This window comes from Chinchilla lanigera, unplaced genomic scaffold (genome assembly GCF_000276665.1).
Source record: "Chinchilla lanigera isolate Chin_1 unplaced genomic scaffold, ChiLan1.0 scaffold00032, whole genome shotgun sequence".
Classification (NCBI taxonomy): Eukaryota; Metazoa; Chordata; class Mammalia; order Rodentia; family Chinchillidae; genus Chinchilla; species Chinchilla lanigera.
Window position 1 is genome coordinate 3099727 of NW_004955433.1, and position 11085 is coordinate 3110811.

Sequence of the window (11085 nt, forward strand, 5' to 3'; positions counted from 1 at the left end):
GAATCCTGGGCCTTGTCCCATGTCAGGTCCAGAGATGTTGAAAAGGCCAGCGCAGGGAGGAAAGCTGGGGAAGGCTCAGGCCTTGCACAGCGCTGAGAGCACTGTCTGCATAGACCAAGGACGGGCAGCACACACTGTTCATTTTACTTTGTCCTTCACGTGCGGATAAGTACATTGTAACTGAGACAACAGCTCTCCCTGAGGTTAAGATTGTAACAATTTTTTAAAATCACTTAAGGTATTTTTGCTTTTCATTTCCCACATGACTTTTGTGATCCCCTGACGAAACCTTTTAGATTCTTTTTTTTTTTTTTTTTTTTTGGTTTTTACCGGGAACCGAACTCATGACCTTGCTCATGCCAGGCAGATACAATTGCCGCTGAGCTAAATCCCCAGCCCCCAACAAACTGACCGAAGTGACAACCTTGTTTGATTTTATTTATTTATTTTTTTGGTATTTTCTGCTACCAGGAATCGAACTCACGACCTTGCACTTGCCAGGCAGGCGCTGTGCCGCTGAGCTAAAGCCCCAGCCCCCTTTTAGATCATTTTTAAAGGAAGACAGCAAAGGAGACACCACCATTTCTCTACCTTTTGAAAATGTAAGTATAAAAATAATACTTTAATGTTGTGACAAATTCAAGCCAGGTGGCAAGGTATAAAGCAACAAGTTCTCCTCATCTTCCTTGGCTCTCCTTGCCTAGAGATAATAAATCTTAGCAGTGTACTCTGAATTCTTCCAGTTTTCCTTCTCTGCATATTGGAGCCAATTTGAAAGCTAAGTAAGGGTTATCTGAGTAGCAGTTACCAAACGAAAGGGTTGTTTCCATTGGTACAGAAATAACCCGAGTGTATACTGTCATACGTGTGACTGTTTTCTAGTACGTATTTGTGCAGTTCTCTCTAAATTTAGTGTAATTTGACCTGAAATCACTTTGATCATCAGGCAAAATGTTTCATGGTGTTTATTTGAGAAAATTTCTTTCTCCATGGGTCAAAACAGGCATCCTAGTGTTACAAGGTATCTCCTTTTAGAAATGCCTTGCCGAGATGGGCTTGATGGTACATGCCTGTGATCCCAGCACTCTGGAGGTTGAGGCAGGAGGATCACTGCAAGTGTGAGGCCAGTGTGGGCTACATAGTGAGTTCCAGGCCAGCCTGAGCTGCACAGTGAGACCCCGTCTCAAAAAGAAGAAGAAAAAAAGGCTCACCAATTAAATGTGTCCAGGTCCTTCTTGTCGCAAACAAAGAACTGAACAAGACAAGCAAAAATGGAGCCAAAGTTTATTGAAAGTGAGGGGTTAAGGAGAAACTGGCTCTGCAGAGCTAACTTGGGCCGAACAAAAGAAAGGAAAAAATAAAAGCAAAAATAAAAGTGCACCGTGGGTCTGGGAGACACAGGGCAGGATACCGTAAAGGGTCAGCTCTTGATGGTGACTGACCTTTTATGCCATCCACACCTGATAGGAACCTGCGAGAACTTTACATCCAGAGTCCTAAGAGATGGAACTGTGTAGATTCTGGGATCCCGCCATGCCTCTCTTCCCAGCCAGTCTAAGCCGAACTCTATCTTCTATCTCACTAGGATTATGTGTGTCTGGGAAAATGGGACAGAGATGTGCGCTTGCTTCTCGGGCTACATGCTGCTCTCTGACACTGGCTCCTGCCCTCTGCCAGGAGGCATTGTCCTCTGGCAGGCTCAGTGTCCCTCTCCACTGCCCAGAGGGACTAGCAGAGGGGCCCAACACGGTCCCTCAGAGAAGAGGTGGGAACCTTAGCTCAGCCACAGAGTAGGTGCTTGACTGTTATCACATAAAAAGAATTTCAGGACGCAGGTCAGTGAGAGGCACAAACAGCTCTGATGAGGCTGAGCAGAGTGTGGGCTCTTGAAAGAGGTGCCCTGTTGTGTGGAGTTGAGGAAGTGGATGTCCTGTGGTGGTATCCTTTTAGATAGCTAATCTGAGGTGTTCTGCCTTAAAACACTCTTTGAACACTCTCTGAAGACTATGTCTTCATCTTAAGGAGAGGTTTTGCCATTTACCTTATCAGCTAGCTTAATTTGGGAACTAAAGTGCATCTTTAAGGAATTTGAGTAGAACGGATCTGAAAGGAAAAAAAAAAAAAGACTAAGGAGAGAGGTGTGGAGTAAAACATGGGAGCTGTGGGTGACTTTTCGTCCTGAAGTTGCAGTCTTCCTGAGACTACAGTTTTTAAACACAGTGTTTCTTGTCTCCTTTCCACCTGTCTTTTGTGCTTTCTTCATCCTTGCTCACAGGCAGGCCATGGCACCACCACAGCTGCACGTTCTCAGCCCCTCTTTCTTCTGTCTCATAGCCTCCACCCTAACTGGGAAGACATCCCCATCCTGCCTATTGGTTCCGTTCCCGCATAGTTACCCTTTTCACACAGAGATGTTAGGACTCCAGCCTTTGAACCAAGCGGGAGGGTGCAGCAGAGCAGGGAATGCACACAAGGGTGAGGCTGGAGGGTGAGCCCATTTTGAGGTTATTCCAATGAGTTTGCTTTTTTATGTGGGTCTTGCAGGGAGCGGGGGGATGGAACAATCACAGAATTGGATTTTTATTTGCAAAAGAAATGGATACCAGCAGGCAGAGTGGGTTGGAGGGGGCGTTGCTGGGGGCAGTGTTTCTGATTCCATTCAGATTACAAGACTATGGCAAGAGTTCAGGAAAGAAGCTGTGCGAGTCCAGCATCTTAATTCCCTCTTGGATCTGAAAGAGCAATCCATTTTGGGATCATAGGCCAACATACCACTGTGAAAGAAGAGAAGTCCTGATCCAGACATTTCCAGCCATCCTTGCAGCTGGCATCAGGACTTGGTGAGATGATAATCATTTTGGCGCTGCTGGTGGGAAGAACAATGATCCTCCACAAGCTTGATCCAGGGCCAGCAGTGGTGGCAGAAAGCCCATGGTAAGACATCCAGGGCTGTTGGTGTCTTTGATGCAGGGCTTCAATATGGGATATTTGGCTGTGGTTCTGGGTGCCTCGTTTCCCATTGTTCCTGCCCATTTCCCAAGCTCAAATCTTTAGATCTGAGCAATTTTCATTCCATCTTTAAAATAACCCTCTGAGGAAGTAAGGCAGGTGTGATTATTCTCATTAAGGAAGGAAAATGAAGCTGAAATATGAAATGTCTTGTTGCAGATCAAAAGTTAGTAAGTGGCGTACCCAGAGGTTGACCCGAGTCTATGCAGTAGGTTTCCGTACTTCTTACACTATTCCTTGCTTTTTAAGCTCTGTACCTTATAACCTGTGGCACATATAGCAAAATGAAAGGAGGTGCTAGAGACTATAGCTTATTCCCGGCCAGGATTTCTACAGTTATGCAGAGAGGTGAAGTTATTGGGGCTGCAGGCACAGCCCAGTGGTAGAGTGCTTGCCTACCATGTACAAGGTCCTGGGCGTGAGCTCGAGAATCATGCACAGAGAAAACAAAGTCATTTAATATGATGTGTAATAGAATAAAATGAAATATCTAGATACAATTAAGAATCCAAATAAATTCTACCTTTGTATCAAGAGATGAGCATCTATATTCCCCCAGGAATAAAAAATCATTCTTTTCTATAGTGCTTGGTAAAAAAGTAAGAGAAATACTAAAATGAAATAGCCAGTCCCTAGGCTAATATTGCAGCTTGCTAAATGGTCCCATTTAATTTAGTAGCATCACGTTACTCCCCTCGTATTTGATCTATGAGTGCGTATGGAATAGCCTCTTCCATCTATGTGCTTAAAGCCCACGAGTCCAGAGCTTCTTAATAAATGTATAACAAAATGTATTTGACTAAAGATGGTAGAGACACAGATGCTGACTAATGGCACTACAGACACATGAAACAGTCTATGAAATACCTATTGAAAAAGAGATAAAATGTAAGATCTTTTCCTAATTTGTATGTTGTGCTGAAATGATTATTGTGTTATCTGCTGAAAATTATATGCAGTGATTTCATATAAGGAAACAAGTTCTCGATTCAATGAAAGGTTAAGGTAATGTATCATAATCATTCTAAATTATAGTTTTAAAAATTCAATACATATAAAGCATTTCAATTCTATAGCTCAGGCAATGAGTCCATTCTGAACAGCACTGAGAAAATGGCATTATTTTCGTAATGTTGTAAGTACACTAGGTGACATCTGACCATAAAATAAATGTTTCTCTAGATTTCTGTTATCCTTATTTAGTTTTTCTTCCATTCATTCAGGCACCGTGCCAGGTCTTGAGGCAGAAATAAATACCACAGTATCATGTAGGAAAGAAATTATAAAATGATGTGATGTATAACAATAGAAATCCATTTAAGCCACCGTAGAGGGGTCAAAAAATAAACTCTGCCTAGAGGCTTCACTGAGAGGGAGATTCTTCTCCTGGGTTTTTATTTTGGGACACTGAATTGATCCAGTGACTTGCAGGGAAGCTAAGTGCTCTTCCATAAAGCACCACTTCCGGCGCTCTTTGAGTACAGACCTTGCAGGATGAACCTGAGAGTAACAGAGGACAGCATGTGGGAGAGACGAGAGGACAGTATCTGAGAGGAAGGCGGACACACATGCAAAGATGTAGAGACACAAATTAGTTCAATGAGTTTAAAGAATTGTGTTTTATAGTTCATGAAATCTGACATGGAAAAGTCTTTGTGGGAGGTGAAGTTAGGCCAACGGGGGACAGGTCACTAAGTACATTAAATAACTGCTATGTGGGCTAGATTTAAGGGACATGAAGAAAACAATACTAAGGTTCAGACAGGAGCATAGTGAAACAATGTTTATTCTTTGGAAAAGTGACTCTGAAGGGAGTGTGGAGCACACCTTGAAGAGGAAAGAGAAAGGTGCAGAGAGCTCTGGCGACAGGTACCCATGACCTGTGCAAGCAGAGATGAAGAGGTGAAGATATGTGTGAGGCCTGTCAGGGACTAGAACTGTGGACTTGGACAGTGAGTTAGATGTACAGGCTAAGGGGGGCACTTAGACAGCTGGGTGACTACTGAGCCAAGAAACAGAACAGGAAATACAGGAAGGAAAGAGGTGGTGTAAACTGAAAATAGGCTCATTTTCAGCAAAGTGATGTTAGGTGGTTGTGAATGAGGGGAGAATGGCTGTAGCACCGACCGGGGCATAGACAGGGGAGGGCTCGCTATGCTACATTAAGTCAGTTGGTTACACAAGTAGAAATGCCAGCTGAGGGAACAAATGAGATTGCCTCACAGGAAAAGGGTACTCTGACAAAATATTGTACATGATGTGGCAGAAAGAGTGATGCACAGGGAGACAGAGACCTGGCCCCCAGCGCGGGCTCTCTTGGAAGTCCCCGTATGAGGGGGAGGCCGGTCATTTTACAGTTCCCTTTCTTGGTTTCTTTACTGTGAAAGGAGGTGGTAGGTTGGATTAGATGCGCTTAAGCACTCTGTATTCTTTACCCAGTTCTCCGGATCCCATGCTTTCCATTTCTCCCTGATGCTCTCTGACGAAGCTGCCAGTAAAACCTGAAATAACTGGAAAATGGGCATCAAGAGAAAAATTTGGCCTAGAAAGAGCTGCAGACCTTATAATTTTCTCCTGAATAATGGAAACCTGATTTTTAAAAATACTTTAGTATAATTTGGAAGCAGTTATCATAGACTATTATGAAAATGTAAGGGTTTTATTGAAAGGAAATTATATTTGGTCACAAATATTTGGATTTTGAATTAAATGACCTTTTGAGTCCAAGTTTTTTTGGAAAATAACTATATAAGGTTGTTCCACTTAAAAGTCACCCGCTTACACTGCTTCACAGAGTGGAAGGGTATATAATAGATCTATAGCATTGTTCCCTTTTGGACACTTATGACTGCCTACAAATAGAGGAATGGAAAGCATTTACTGCAGTTATATTGCATTAATATCGTATGTCCTTATTATAGCAAGCAGTTCAGATGACTGTGCGGGAAGACCTTTCTGGTGGATGAGCTCATGGGTACTGGGTTGGCCTCAAACAAGATACAGGAAAAGGTTTTTCTTTGGGTTTTCAAAAAATGTGAAGCTTAGTTGGCGGCAAACACCAAAGAAACACAGATGATAATTTAATTGACAAACTAAAGATCTGTGAGAGATATATACTAGCTGTGTCTCAGTACCTCAGTGGGACTGATTTGTGAATTTATTTTGTAGTTTTGGTTGCACTATAGTCTATCAGTGCCCTTATACTTAGCCTCTGAATAAGTAGTGTTTCAGTGTCAGGAGGTACAGCTTATTGTGAGAAGTCCTGAGCCCACCATGGCTTCATCATCACAAACCTCAGAACCTGAGCTTTGCACTGTAAAGAGAAACCTGGGTCAAAAGAGTAGGATTGATTAAACTTACTTAGAGTTTGTGAAGATGTTTAAAAATCAAGAGAAAAGTGCCCAAGGTGGTGTGCATACTTGTGGTCTCAGCTACTCAGGGATATTTAAAAATACTTTAAAAATTAGGGAGGCAGGAGAGTCACAAATTCGAGTCTACACTGAACAATTTAGTGAGGCTCTGTCTCAAAATAAAATAAAATTATGAAAGGGGCCGTGGATGTAGCTCAGTGGTAGAGTACTTGCCTGGTATGTGTGAGCCCCTGGGTTCAATTCTGGTACCAGCAAAAGGAGAGGTATAAAGGGTAAAAAGTGAATAAACTGAAATTAAATCATGAATAGACAATGACTACTTAAGATATATGAGAACACAAAAGGAACAAAAATGATAGACTATCTAGGAGTAAGCATAACAAGGCATATGCACGACCTACATAGAGAAACTTTAACACATGACAAGGTATGAGAGAAGACTGGGCAAAGGAAGGACTGCTATCTTCTGCAGAGCTCCCATGCTCGTTATTACGTGAAATGAGACAGAGCAGTGTGGACTCCACACTTTGAACAGAGAGACGATTTCATGCCCTTCCTTGTTTGATGTTCCGGCTATCTCACATGATCCGACAGAGCAGGGAGACACTCACAGCACACACACACACCCATGCTCGTAGAGCGGGCATGTGTCCTTGCTGCTGCTGTTGCCTGTGGACATCAGACTCCATATTTTTCAGCCTTGGAATGAAGATGAAAATCTCCCGGGGGCTTTCAGGTCTTCAGCCTTGAGCTGGGTGGCACTTTGATTTGAGGCTTCCAGGTCTTGGACTGAGTAGCTACCAGATTCCTCCGCTCTCTGGCCTGCAGGAGACCACTGCGGGGCCGTCCATCCTCTGACCATAAAATCCAGTCTAATAAAATCTCTGGCTGGCTGTCTCTCCCTCTATCTCTCTGTCTCTTTCTCTCTCTGTCTCTCTTCTCTCTCTGTCTCTCTCTGTCTCTGTCTCTGTGTATATATATATTCTATCCATTTGATCAATCCTGACTAATACATTATCTTTTCAGAGAACTGATTTTAAAGCAAATAAAATTTTCAATAAAAAAAAAATCCAGAAACAAAAAGCAAACATTTTCAAATGAAAATCTTGAATTCTTAAATATAAATAGTGAGGGTTAAAATGCAAGGAAAAAGGACTGGGAGCATAGCTCAGTGATAGAGCATTTTGTGTAGCATATCTGAGGCCCTGGGTTCAATCCCAGCACTACAAAATTAATATTAATAATAATAATACAAAATATAAATAGTGAAGGTCTAAGAGGTAAACAATAAGCACCTTCGCTCTCCTTTCCTTCTCCCCTCCCATTCCCACACCTCCACCCAAATGTACGCTTCTCTTGCTTATGATGTCGGCTTCTCCTGCTCGTGAGGAAGCTTCCCTGTGTCATACGTACCTGGGAAAACCTGCCCGGCAAAGTCATGTCAAGTGATTTCATCCAGGCAAGTCGGCACAGGGCTCCAATTTGTCCTCGTGAATCAGTTGTCATTATTCCCACAGTGTCTCTCGCCACAGTAGCTCACTTTGCTAGACTGGTGGGTGGGGCAAGGGAATTCATCACACAGTGTATTGGGCATATTTACTATGATAATAACTTGCATTTGTTCTCTCAATAGCTTTAACCTTCTACATCTTAAGCAAATAGCTCAAACTTTGCTCCCTTGTCTTAGAGGAAGTTTATAGTTAAGCAGAATGCAGGAGCTTCCTGGAAGATATAGCATTTCTTTGTGAAAACCTCAACTTTACAGGAGGGATTGTGACTTCTACACCCAACTTTCTGAGCACTAAGTAAGCATTCTTGATCCTATTGGACCAGAGGAAGAGGAAATTCTAATGACAGATTCAAGTTCTGCCAACAAGTGAGACACAATGGGACCAGGACAAATTGTAAAGAAAGCAGTGATGCAGTGATGGTGATAATCTCACCCATACATTTATTTAAATAACCAAAAACTCAAAAGTGATATTTCTTGTATGTCAGTTTGTGGTTGTAAGTCGATGACCTTGCACATAGGCATCAGTAACCTTCTCCTCCTAACCATCATCTTAAAGAAAACATAAGGTAAAAGCAATCACAGTAACACACACTTCCTGGCAAGTGTTTGCCAGATCTGTTCACCCTGGACCTTGGAACTCAACTGGGGACATTTGGACACTGGTGATGAATATGGGACACAGCTGATGAGGCACATGTGGCTAAAGGTCAATATGACTTACAATAAGTCATAGAATCTCTAAAGCTTTCAATTAAGGTGGCTGGATATGGACTTCTTCCAAGCCTCACTTAATTGGATAATGCCTATGTTTCGAATGTCCAGTGTGAGTCTTTCTCTGTTAAACGTAGTCAGTCCTGCTAAAACTCTGATCTTCTTTAGGAGGTGCCCCATATTTCTAAATTTTTATTCCATGATCTACAGTCATTTGGCTTGCTTTTCACTTTGTTGTTTCTGACATTACTTAGACCAGTGCCCTGGATTCTTTACCTCTGAAGCCCTCTCTTTCTTCCTCTCTCCTCTGCTTAGGCCTCCTCCTCTTCTGATATTACAAGGACCATGATGGTCTCCTCCTCAGCTGGCTGTCTTCTCTCTCTAGAGGGACCAAAACGATGACAGCCTATGGTGGCAGGAGAAGCTGGGCACAGACAAACAAGCTGTTGCCTAGTGCAGAGACAGATTCCTAACTTCATATCATTGAGTGCAATTCTTCAGCTTATCTCTCTCAAACTCAGCTTAAGGAAGTCATTTGCCAATGGTAATCATTTGCCAGCTGGAACTTTCATGGGCGTTATCAAAACAGATGAGATTGATAGAGGCTTTTTGAACTCTTCCCAAGGAGTGATCTTTATAAAGTTACAGTTTTCTCTATATCGTGATCATATTGCTAATATGGACATGAAGTCTCTGTAAGGTGTTTGAGGTTTCAAAGAGGAAAATATTACATAGTGGAGTAGATCCATTTGGGGAGACAGTAAGCAAATACAGGAATATTACAAGCATCGTGGAGCCACCGGCTCTACTACTTGTTCTAAATGAAAGTGCAGCTAAGGGCAGTGATCTGTATGTTTTGAACATGATTTCTCCTCAGTGAAAAGGAAAGGCAATTTCTCTACCCCCAGGTGTGCATTTAGGTCCAATACCGAGCAGACTTGCCACAAAGCTGAGGAAACTTTAGGACCCCTGTCTTGTTTGAGCTCCATCTAAAGTTTCAGATTGCCAATTCATATTTGGTAATGCCTTGGTATTTTTCTTAAAGAAAGCTTTCCCTATTCCATAAGCCTCACGATTTGCAGGATTTGCGTCTGTAACTGATGTAACATAACAACACAGCTTTCCATTTCTAACTTTTAGTGGTGTCCAGTGTTTTACCGGAAAATGAACAAGTACATTAGTGTTATCATTAAAAACATAATTCATTTTATCTACTTCTCTGGTTTTATTCATTTTATTTGCTTCTCTGGCCTTATGGTTAGATTTTTCACTTACCAGCTAGCCACCTGGAGCCATTTTTTATATAACCCCCATTCCACTGAGGGAAATTTGGCAACAGCTTTCAAGACTGTAAATATACTTGCACAGTTATAAGACGCCATATCTGCAAAACTATTCAATAGCTAAAGACCGGAAACATCCCAAAAGCTTGTCAATAAAACACTGGTTAAGTAAACTATGCTGCATCCATGTTAAGAACGGGCAGCTACTGAAAAATGAGGAAGTAATTCATGTGCTGATAGGGAAAGATTTCAAAGACAAATTGTCAAGTACGCAATGGGATATATAATACACTATTAGCAATGTAAAAGGTTGGGGAAATAATTGCTCATAAGTAATTCTGAGCGGATGTACAAAAATAACAAAAGAGATTACAGATTACATATGCTAGTATGATCCTTGAGGAGTGGGTGGATGTTATATATATAATTTTATGTGTTTTAAATATCAACGCATAGGAAATGTATTGCCTATTCAAAACGTAAAATTAAGAAAGAAACAGGAGTCAGGTGTGGTGGTGCATGCCTGTAACTCCACCACTCAGGAGGTTGAAGCAGGAGGATCACCGCAAGTTCAAGAACAGCCTGGGCTACGTAGTGAGTTCAAGGCCAGCCTGAACTATATAGTGAGACCTTGTCTCAAACAAACACACACACACTCCACCCCCAAAAGAAAAAGGAGAAGAAAGAAGGAAACAGGAGACTTCTCTCATCTCAAGGTATCCATATTCTTTTTCCTCTCATTTTTTTTTTTTTTTTTTTATTCCGGTACTGGGAATTGAACTCACAACCTCGCGCTTGCCAGGCAGGTGCTGTACCGCTGAGCTAAATTCCCAGCCCCCTCTTTTTCCTCTCAAATTGTCCGGGTCATTATAATGATGTCGTGAACCTTTCTCTATGGGGAAAAAAGCCTTACCGTTCCTTCAGCTCCCGTGACAGGTGCCTGAAATCACCTCTGTAGGATGTATGACCCTTCCTCATGTGCAGTCAGTAGTGATACAGACTATTTTCAACGACATTCTTGACCTACCTTCAGCCTTCCTTGCTCTCACCTTTACACGACCTTCATGTTGTACTTCACCCAGTTCTTTTTTTTTTTCTTTTTATTTTGAAGAATAAAAGAAGGATAACATAATAATAGGGGGGACTTAGCAAATTGCAGACAAAATGGTAGGAAATTATCAATGGTTATCGTTTTACG

At 42.0% G+C, this 11085-nt stretch overlaps 1 long non-coding RNA gene across 1 annotated transcript in view; it reads left to right on the plus strand.

The window, feature by feature from the left end:
* The first annotated feature begins 522 nt into the window (after positions 1-522).
* LOC106148927 overlaps positions 523-11085 on the plus strand; it is a 16718-nt gene continuing 6155 nt past the window's right edge. Inside the window, exons 1-2 of the long non-coding RNA XR_001234702.1 lie at positions 523-602; positions 2763-2934. This is a non-coding gene — a long non-coding RNA (uncharacterized LOC106148927). The remainder of the gene's footprint in view (positions 603-2762; positions 2935-11085) is intronic.